A 9,616-nucleotide genomic window follows, 5' to 3' on the forward strand; every position below is an offset into this window, starting at 1 on the left:
GCGCGCGGCGCGCGCGCGCTGCGGCACAACACACACACAACACCACACATCACACACACACACACACACACCACACACACACACAACACACACACACACACACACACACAGCACACACACACACACACACCACGACACAACACACACACAACACCAACACACACACACAACATCCTTCTCCTCATCCCAATGGACACAGTACGATCGAATATCCAACGTACAGAGTTCCCAGAAACACACCAGCGGCTGGTGGAGGGGGCTATAGGAGGAGGGCTCATTGTAATCGGTGGAATGGAATTAATGGAACGGTTAACATATGGAAACCACGTTTGTCCCATTACGTTCATTCCATTCTCAAGCATTATAATGAGCCCCTCCTCCTGATAGCTCATCCACTCCTCATGACCAAACCTCCCGTCACCTGCAAAAGTTTATTACCTGGTGCTTTGGTGGCCGTAGACTGACTAAAAGGATGACTCTTATGCCTGCACCCCACTTTAATCATCTCTTGGACTGTTACACTATTAAATTAACTGCACCTACTGCATTTGCACTCTGTTCAGTCTCCTGCATGTAGATCTTCATATCTTGATTTACGTGGATTTGTATCATCTATGTATGTATATCAGCAGTATATCCATGGTATATTCAACCGTATCCCATGTATGTCACCGTATACCATTTACATTTACATTTAGTATTTTAGCAGACGCCTCGTTATCCAGAGTCGATTACAAATTGGTGCATTCACCTTATGATATCAGTGGAACAACCACTTTAGCAATAGTGCATCTAACTCTTTTTAAGGGGGGGGGGTGGGTTAGAACAGGATTACTTGTTTATCTATCCTAGGTATTGCTTAAGAGTGGGGTTTCAGGTGTCCCTCCGGAAGGTGGTATACCCATGTATATCAAACGTATACGCACTGGTAATATAACGTATACCACTGTATTATCAACCGGTATATCCGTATACCCACTGTAATATCAACCGTATACCCACGTGTATATCAACCGTATACCCACTGTATATCAGTCAGTATACCCCACTGTATATGCAACCATAATACCACTGTATAATCACCGTGAATACACAATGTCATAGTGCAACAATATACCCACTGTATATCATCGATAACCACTGTATATCAACAATATACCCACTGTATAACACACGCGTATACCCCACTGGTATATCAACCAATACCACTGTATATATCAAAACCGTATACCCCATCGTAATATAACAAATATACCCCAGCGTGTATACCAACCGTATACCCACTGTATATCAACCGTATACCACGTGTATTCTCAAACAATATAGCCCACTGTAATCAACATATCCCATGTATATTTGTATATCCTTGCTGCATTCTCTTTACGCTCTATGCTCACTCCTAACTAGTTGTATGTAAACTTTTCTTTTAAACTCCTCTGTCTGCTGATTCTGTCTCTAAAATGTTTGTCTATTCACTAGCAGCACCATAATCACCAGTACAATTCCTGAGTATGTGTAAATTGTTACTTGGTAAAGGTATATGAATTCTGACCATTCCTCTGAAACATACATACAGTGGGGCAAAAAGGTATTTAGTCAGCCATACACAATTTGCAAGTTCCCCACTTAACAAAGATGAAGAGAGGCCTGTAATTTCGTCATAGTACAATCTTCACTATGACAGCACAAAAGAGGGAAACCAATCACGAAATCACATTGGGTAGGATTTTTTAGATGAATTTATTTTGCAAATTATGGTGGGAAAAGTAAGTATTTGGTTCACCTACAAACAAGCAAGCAAATTCTGGCTCTCAAGACTTTCTTTAAGAGGCTCTCTGTCCTCCACTCGTTACCTTGTATTAATGCCTTTTTGAACTTGTTATTCAGTACATAAAAGACAACTGTTCCACACGCTCAAACAAGTCGACACTTCCAAACTTCCACTAATGGCCAAGACCAAAGAGCTGTTCAAAGGACACCAAGATAACAAAATTGTAGACTGCAGACCAGGCTGGGGAAGACTGGAATCTGCATATAGGTAGAGCAGCTGGTTTGAAGAAATGCAACTTGTGGGAGCAATTATTAGGAAATGGAAACTACAAGGACCACTTTAATAATCTCCCTTGATCTGGGGCTTCCAGCGCAAGATCTCACCCCGTAGGGTCAAAATGATCAACTAAGAATGGTGAGCAAAAAATCCAGAACCAACGGGGGGACCTAGTGGAATTGACCTGCAGAGAGTGGACCAAGTAAAAAGGCCTATCCATCAACGGTAACACAGCTACGCCGCAGGGACTCAAATCCTGCAGTGCCAGAGCGTGTCCCCGCTTAAGCCAGTACATGTCCAGGCCGGTCTGAAGTTTGCTAGAGAGCATTTGAGTATCCAGAAAAGAATTGGGAGAATGTCAATATGGTCCGATGAAACCCAAATATAAACTTTTGGTAAAATACTCAATCGTCGTGTTTGGAGAAAACGAATGCTGATGTTGCCATCCAAAGAACACCATACCGTACTGTGAGGCTGGGGGGTGGAAACTATCATGCTTTGGGGCTGTTTTTTCTGCAAAGGGACCAGGACGACTGGATCCGTGTAAAGGACAGAACTGAATGGCGGCCATGTATCGTGGAGATTTTGAGTGAAAACCTCTTCCATCAGCAAGGGAATTGAAGATGATGAACGTGGCTGGCGTCTTTTCAGCATGACCAATCCAAACACCGCCGGCACAAAGGAAGTGGCTTCCGTAGCAAGCCATTTCAAGGTTCCGGAGTGGCCCTAGCCGAGTCTCCAGATCTCAAACCCCATAGAAATCTTTGGCGGGAGTGTGAAAGTCCGTGTTGCCCAGCAACAGCCCCAAAACATCACTGCTCTAGGAGGAGATCTGCTATGGAGGAATGGGCCAAAATACCAGCACACAGTGTGTGTAACCTGTGAAGGACTTACAGAACAACGTTGTGACCTCTGGTCATGTGCCAACAAGGGTACATTAACAAAGTAATTGAGATCAACTTTTGTTATTGACGCAACTATACTTATTTTCCCCCCTAATTTGCATATAAAATTCATAAAAAATCCTCAAGTGTGGTTTTCTGATTTTTTCATCATTTTGTCTTCTAGTGAGTGTACCTAGTGATGAAAATTACCGGCCTCGTCTCATCTTTTTAAGTGGGAGAAACTTACACAATGGTGGCTGACCTTGTTGTGAAGCAGCATTTGGCGGCGATTTACAGCTCTGAGTCTGCTTGGGTATGAACGCTACACTCTTGGCAATACTTGTATTTGGGGAGCTTCCTCCCATTCTTCTCTGCAGATCCTTCTCAGCTCTCGTCAGGTTTTGGATGGGGACGTCGCGGCACAGCTGATTTTCAGGTCTCTCCAGAGATGTTCGCTAGGGTTCAAGTCCGGGCCTTGGCTTGGGCATAAGGACATTCAGAGACTTGTCCCAAGCCACTATGCGTCTTTCGTTGGCTGTGGTGCTTAGGGTCATTGTTCCTGTTTTGGAAGGTACCTTCGCCCCATGTGCTGAGGTCCTGAGCGCTCTGGACAGGTTTTCATTCAAGGATGCTCTCTGTACTTATGCCGCTGTTCATCCTCCTCCCGCATCCTGACCCGTAGTCTCCACAGTTCCTGGCCACTGAAATCATCCCACAGCATGATGCTGCACATACCCTGCCTTTCATCCGTAGAGGATGGTGGCCAGGGTTTCCTCCAGATCATGACACTTTGGATTCAGCCAAATATGTTCATCTTGGTTTATCAGACACGAGAATTTGTTTCTCATGGGTCTGAGAGTGTCTTACCGTGAGGGAGGTGAAGGTGAGGCAGATTCCTCCGAAGCCGTTGAAGGAGACTGCGATGAAAATGAGGGCCGAGAGTACTGGAGGAGGAAAAGGAGGAGGAAGGAGGAGACAAGAGGAAGAGGACAGAGTTAGATAGATCTACAGTGAGGGGGAAAAGTATTTGATCCCCTGCTGATTTTGTACGTTTGCCCACTGCTAAAAAAATGATCAGTCTATAATTTTAATGGTAGGTTTATTTGAACAGTGAGAGACAGAATAACAACAAAAAAAGCTTGAAAAACGCATGTAAAAAATGTTATAAATTGATTTGCATTTTAATGAGGGAAATAAGTATTTGACCCCCTCTCAATCAGAAAGATTTCTGGCTCCCAGGTGTCTTTTATACAGGTAACGAGCTGAGATTAGGAGCACACTCTTAAAGGGAGTGCTCCTAATCTCAGCTTGTTACCTGTATAAAAGACACCTGGGAGCCAGAAGCAATCAATCAGATTCCAAACTCTCCACCATGGCCAAGACCAAAGAGCTCTCCAATGATGTCAGGGACAAGATTGTAGACCTACACAAGGCTGGAATGGGCTACAAGACCATCGCCAAGCAGCTTGGTGAGAAGGTGACAACAGTTGGTGCGATTATTCGCAAATGGAAGAAACACAAAAGAACTGTCAATCTCCCTCGGCCTGGGGCTCCATGCAAGATCTCACCTTGTGGAGTTGCAATGATCATGAGAACGGTGAGGAATCAGCCCAGAACTACACGGGAGGATCTTGTCAATGATCTCAAGGCAGCTGGGACCATAGTCACCAAGAAAACAATWGGTAACACACTACGCCRTGAAGGACTGAAATCCTGCAGCGCCYGCAAGGTCCCCCTGCTCAAGAAAGCACATATACATGCCCGTCTGAAGTTTGCCAATGAACATCTGAATGATTCAGAGGACAACTGGGTGAAAGTGTTGTGGCCAGATGAGACCAAAATGGAGCTCTTTGGCATCAACTCAACTCGCCGTGTTTGGAGGAGGAGGAATGCTGCCTATGACCCCAAGAAACCATCCCCACCGTCAAACATGGAGGTGGAAACATTATGCTTTGGGGGTGATTTTCTGCTAAGGAGACAGGACAACTTCACCGCATCAAAGGGACGATGGACGGGGCCATGTACCGTCAAATCTTGGGTGAGAACCTCCTTCCCTCAGCCAGGGCATTGAAAATGGGTCGTGGATGGGTATTCCAGCATGACAATGACCCAAAACACACAGCCAAGGCAACAAAGGAGTGGCTCAAGAAGAAGCACATTAAGGTCCTGGAGTGGCCTAGCCAGTCTCCAGACCTTAATCCCATAGAAAATCTGTGGAGGGAGCTGAAGGTTCGAGTTGCCAAACGTCAGCCTCGAAACATTAATGACTTGGAGAAGATCTGCAAAGAGGAGTGGGACAAAATCCCTCCTGAGATATGTGCAAACCTGGTGGCCAACTACAAGAAACGTCTGACCTCTGTGATTGCCAACAAGGGTTTTGCCACCAAGTACTAAGTCATGTTTTGCAGAGGGGTCAAATACTTATTTCCCTGATTAAAATGCAAATCAATTTATAACATTTTTGACATGCGTTTTTCAGGATCTTTTTGTTGTTATTCTGTCTCTCACTGTTCAAATAAACCTACCATTAAAATTATAGACTGATCATTTCAAGGTCCCGTGTGGCTCAGTTGGTAGAGCATGGCGCTTGCAACGCCAGGGTTGTGGGTTCATTCCCCACGGGGGGACCAGGATGAATATGTATGAACGTTCCAATTTGTAAGTCGCTCTGGATAAGAGCGTCTGCTAAATGACTTAAATGTAAAATGTAAATGTAAATTTCTTTGTCAGTGGGCAAACGTACAAAATCAGCAGGCGATCAAATACTTTTCCCCCTCACTGTATGTGTGCAGTGTAATGTAATAAGCAGATGTGTTCAATGTGATTTTTCTGTACATTTAGTGTTAATTTACAGTGACTTACAGTGGCTTAGGATTCTTACCTTCAGGGTTATAGGCAGCTCCGGCTATCATGGCACAAGAGAAAGCAAAACACGCACTGCAAGAGAGAGAGAGTTGACGATGACGCTGACTGGTGAAGACAATGATGATGACAATAGTTGTGAAGATAATGATTATGGTCACGAAGATGATGAACATGATAATTGTTTAAATAATACTAATGATGACAATGCTCAATGATAATTGCGATGATGATGATGATTGTGATAATAATGACGATGATGACGATGGTGAAGATGACAATCACAGTGTAGATGATGATGATACTGTATACTATTATTATAATGATGATGATGACGACAATGTTTTCCGTCTTTTACCTGCCGAGGAGGCGGAGTGGGCGGGGCCCGTACTTGTCCATCAGGATACCTAGCGGCAGAGTGGCTGCACTCAGCAGGAAGGAGCCAATGGTAAAGCCCAGATTCAACATCTCTTCCTGGTCCACGCAGCTATGCCAGATACCACTGTCCCACGAACTGATGTTACTGAACACTGTCTCATTGTCTGGGAAGGGGGTGGAGAGAGATGGAGGAGAGAGGGGGGAGAAGGAAAAGGGTAAGGAGGTGGAGAGAGAGAGGGGAGTATACAAGACACAGGAAACCACATGTGCTATAGACATACATTATCTATGGACGTATACAGGGGCGAATCCCAAGTTCCACAGGAGTTGAATTGTCACTTAGTCAAGCATTGATATCAGTGGTAGGTAGGATTCACCCCACAGTATCTATGCACAGGTTTATGTATACCTGGGGTCAATTCCATTTCAATTCCAGACAATTCAGGAAGTACACTGAAATTCTCGTAAATGCTTTTCAATGAGGAACATTTTGAATTGGCATTTGGTCTTCTTTCTGAATTGACTGGAATTGAAATGGAATGGACCCCAACCCTGAAGTATACCATATCCCTGTGTGAGTGTTACCATGGATGGGGACGTACTTATGCAGAGGTGTGAGTAGAAGCCCTCATTCTTGAGCATGATGAGTAGTGATCCCCAGCCCAGCAGCACAGCAGAGAACAGCAGGTTCTCTATGACCGCAGTCACCGCCATCCACCACCGCCTACGATAGGCCTGGGCCAGAGAAGGAGCCATAGCTGCTCTGGGGGGAGAGAGAGGGAGGGAGAGAGAGAGAGAGAGGGAGAGAGAGAGCGAGAGCAAGAGTAAGAGGAAGCGAGAGCGAGAGAGAGATAGCGAGAAGGAAAGGGAGAGAGAGGGAAAGGGAGGAAGAGAGAGAGGGAAAGGGAAAGGGAGAGAGAGGGAAAGGGAGGAAGAGAGAGAAAGAGGGAAAAGAGAGAGAGAGAGAGGGGGAGAAAGGTAGGGAGGTGGGAGAGAAGAGAGAGGGGGAAGAAAGGTAGGGAGGTGGAGAGAGGAGGGGACAGGAGAAGGGTAAGGAGGTGGAGGAGAGAGAGAGGGGAAAAGGTGGGGGTTGGAGAGAGAGAGGGGGGAAAAGGAGGTGGAGAGAGGGGGAAGTAGGGGAGAGAGGAGAGCTAAGGAGGTGAGAGAGAGGAGAGAGGAAGGTAGGAGGTGGAGAATGAGGGAGGTAAGGAGGTGGAAGGGGGAGGAGAAGGGAGGGGGGAAGTAAGGAGAGAGAGGGGGGAGGGGGGGGTCAGGAGAGGGGGAGGCGAATAAGGAGGTGGGAGGAGGAGAGGAGAGGAGGAGGGGAGAGAGAGAGAGAGAGAGGAGGAGAAGGAGGGGAGGGAGAGAGGGGAGGTAGGGAGGAGAGGGCGAATGGGTAGGAGGAAGCAGAGAGGAAGGGGGGAGAAGAGGAGTGAGGAGAGGGGAAGGTAGGAAGTGAGAGAGAGAGAGGTGGAAAGTAAGCGAGGTGGAGAAGGGAGGGGGTGGGGTAGAGAGAGAGAGAGAGAAAGGGGAAAAGTGGGAGGAGAGAGAGAGAGAGGGAGAAGGAGGGAGGTAGAGGGGGAGCAGGAGAGGTAAGGAGTGAGGGAGAGGAGGGAAATGGATGGAGAGAGAGAGGGGGGAGCAGGAAGAAGGGTAAGGAGGTGGAGAGAGAGAGAGAGGGGAGAAAGGAGGGAGGTGATGAGAGAGAGGGGCGGAGGGAGAAGGGTAAGGATAGGGATGAGAGAGAGAGAGAGACGAAGAGAGAGAGAGAGAGGAGAGGGGGGAGCAGGAGAAGGGTAACGGAATGGGATGAGAGAGGAGAGAGAGGAGAGAGAGAGAGAGAGAGAGAGAGAGAGAGCGGGGGGGGAGCAGGGGAAGGGCAAGGAAGGGAAAGAGAGAGAGAGAGAGAGGGGGGAGCAAGGAGAAGGGTAAGGAAGGGGTGATGAGAGAGAGAGGGGAGCAGGAGAAGGCAGGAAGGGGATGAGAGAGGAGAGAGAGAGGGGGGAAGCAGGAGAAGGGTAAGGAAGGGGATGAGAAGAGAGAGAGAGAGAGAGGGGGAGCAAGGAGAAGGGCAAGGAAGGGGATGAAGAGAGAGAGAGGAGAGAGAGGGGGAGCAGGAGAAGGGCCAAGGAAGGGATGAGAGAGAGAGAGAGAGAGAGAGAAGAGGGGGGAGCAGGAGAAGGGTAGGAAGGGATGAGAGAGAGGAGGGGGGATCAGAGAAGGGTAAGGAAGGGGATGAGAGAGAGGGGAAGTTTGAAACTATACAAGAACAGGAAACAAATGGTGCTATATAAGACAGTATATATCTTTATGTGACGTATACAGGAGGCGAATCCAAGTTCCACTGGAGTTGAATTTTCACTTAGTCGATGCATTGAATATCAGTGGTAGTTAGGATTCACCCCAACAAGTATCTTTGCACAGGTTTAATGTATCCTGGGGTCCAATTCCATTTAAATTCCAGAACAATTTCGTGGAAGTACTGCTGAAATTTCCTCTTCAGTACTTTTCAATGAGAAACTATGAATTATGGCATTGGTTTTTTCTGAATTTGACTGGATTGAACCAACTCCTACCTGTCTATGTATGTAGCCACATTGAAGCTCCAGAAGGGATTTTCGCAGTATACGCGGTATCCTCTATGTATGGAAATTTGACCCAACGCCTGAAGTATACGGTATCCCTTAGTATGGAATTGACCCAACCCTGAAGTATACAGTGATCCCTAGTATGGAATTGACCCAACCCCTGAAGTATATCAGTATCCCTTAGTATGGAATTGACCCCAACCCTGAAGTATACAGTATCCCTTAGTATCTGGAATTGACCCCAACCCTGATAGTATACAGTATCCTCTTAAGTATGGAGATTGGACCCCACCCCGAAGTAATTGAAACCATATCATGACAAGACTTGGCATCTATAGAGGGTCTATTTATGCATACATTTAGCAATGAGATGAGATAAATATATATATATAGTATGTATAGATATAGAGAGTGTCTTAGTATGGAATGACCTCAACCCTGAAAGTATACGGTATCCCTGTGTGAGTGTTACCCATGGATGGGGACGTACTTATGCAGAGGTGTGAGTAGAGAAGCCCTCGTTCTTGAGCATGAATGAGTAGCGATCCCCAGCCCAGCAGCACAGCAAGAGAACAGCAGGTTCTCTATGACCGCAGTCACCGCCATCCACCACCGCCTACGATAGGCCTGGGCCAGAGAAGGAGCCATCGCTGCTCTGGGGGGGGGGGGGGGGAGAGAGAGAGAGAGAGAGAGAGAGAGAAGCGAGAGAGCGAGAGAGCGAGAGAGCGGAGAGAGAGAGAGAGAAAGAGAGAGAGAGAGAGAGAGAAGAGAGGAGCGACGAGAGGAGAGTTAGAGCGGCGAAGCGAGCCGAGGGTTGGTAGAAAGAAAAAGACAAGAGGAAGAGGGGAGATAAGGGA

General features: G+C 46.8%; 1 pseudogene; it reads right to left on the reverse strand.

Moving 5' to 3' along the window:
- Positions 1-6,928, reverse strand: part of LOC112080841 (large neutral amino acids transporter small subunit 3-like) — a 27,569-nt pseudogene extending 20,641 nt beyond the window's left edge.
- Positions 6,929-9,616: the final 2,688 nt, after the last annotated feature.

This window comes from Salvelinus sp. IW2-2015, unplaced genomic scaffold, assembly GCF_002910315.2.
Source record: "Salvelinus sp. IW2-2015 unplaced genomic scaffold, ASM291031v2 Un_scaffold16527, whole genome shotgun sequence".
Lineage (NCBI taxonomy): Eukaryota > Metazoa > Chordata > Actinopteri > Salmoniformes > Salmonidae > Salvelinus > Salvelinus sp. IW2-2015.